Raw genomic sequence first — 321 nt, 5'->3', positions numbered from 1 at the left:
CAGACAACCTTGATATGGCTGCTTTGACACGGGGCTCTTGTTCGTAAGCATCAAGCAAACACTTGTGCTGTACACTGATTCGTGCGATTCGAGATTCGCTCCAAGACAGTTTCAGTCGATTGTGATAAATTAAAACGATCTCAGAAACATCCCGTGCTTTGAGAATAACCAGCTCTTGAGGAAGTGTTGGAGGACGGGCAGCGGTCACCGGGGCGTTGCGAGAATCTCGCACAGCACAGACTCTTTGAAGGCCAGTGAGAATGCTGGAAATAAAAACACTAATCGAAATGAAGGATTTTGTCTATGTTTTCTTGTGGCAAT

The sequence above is a fragment of the Plasmopara halstedii genome, assembly GCF_900000015.1.
Source record: "Plasmopara halstedii genome assembly, contig: Scaffold_1594, whole genome shotgun sequence".
NCBI classification, from domain to species: Eukaryota; Oomycota; class Peronosporomycetes; order Peronosporales; family Peronosporaceae; genus Plasmopara; species Plasmopara halstedii.
The sequence above is the reverse complement of the archived record's forward strand: the minus strand, read 5'-3'. Positions refer to the sequence as shown.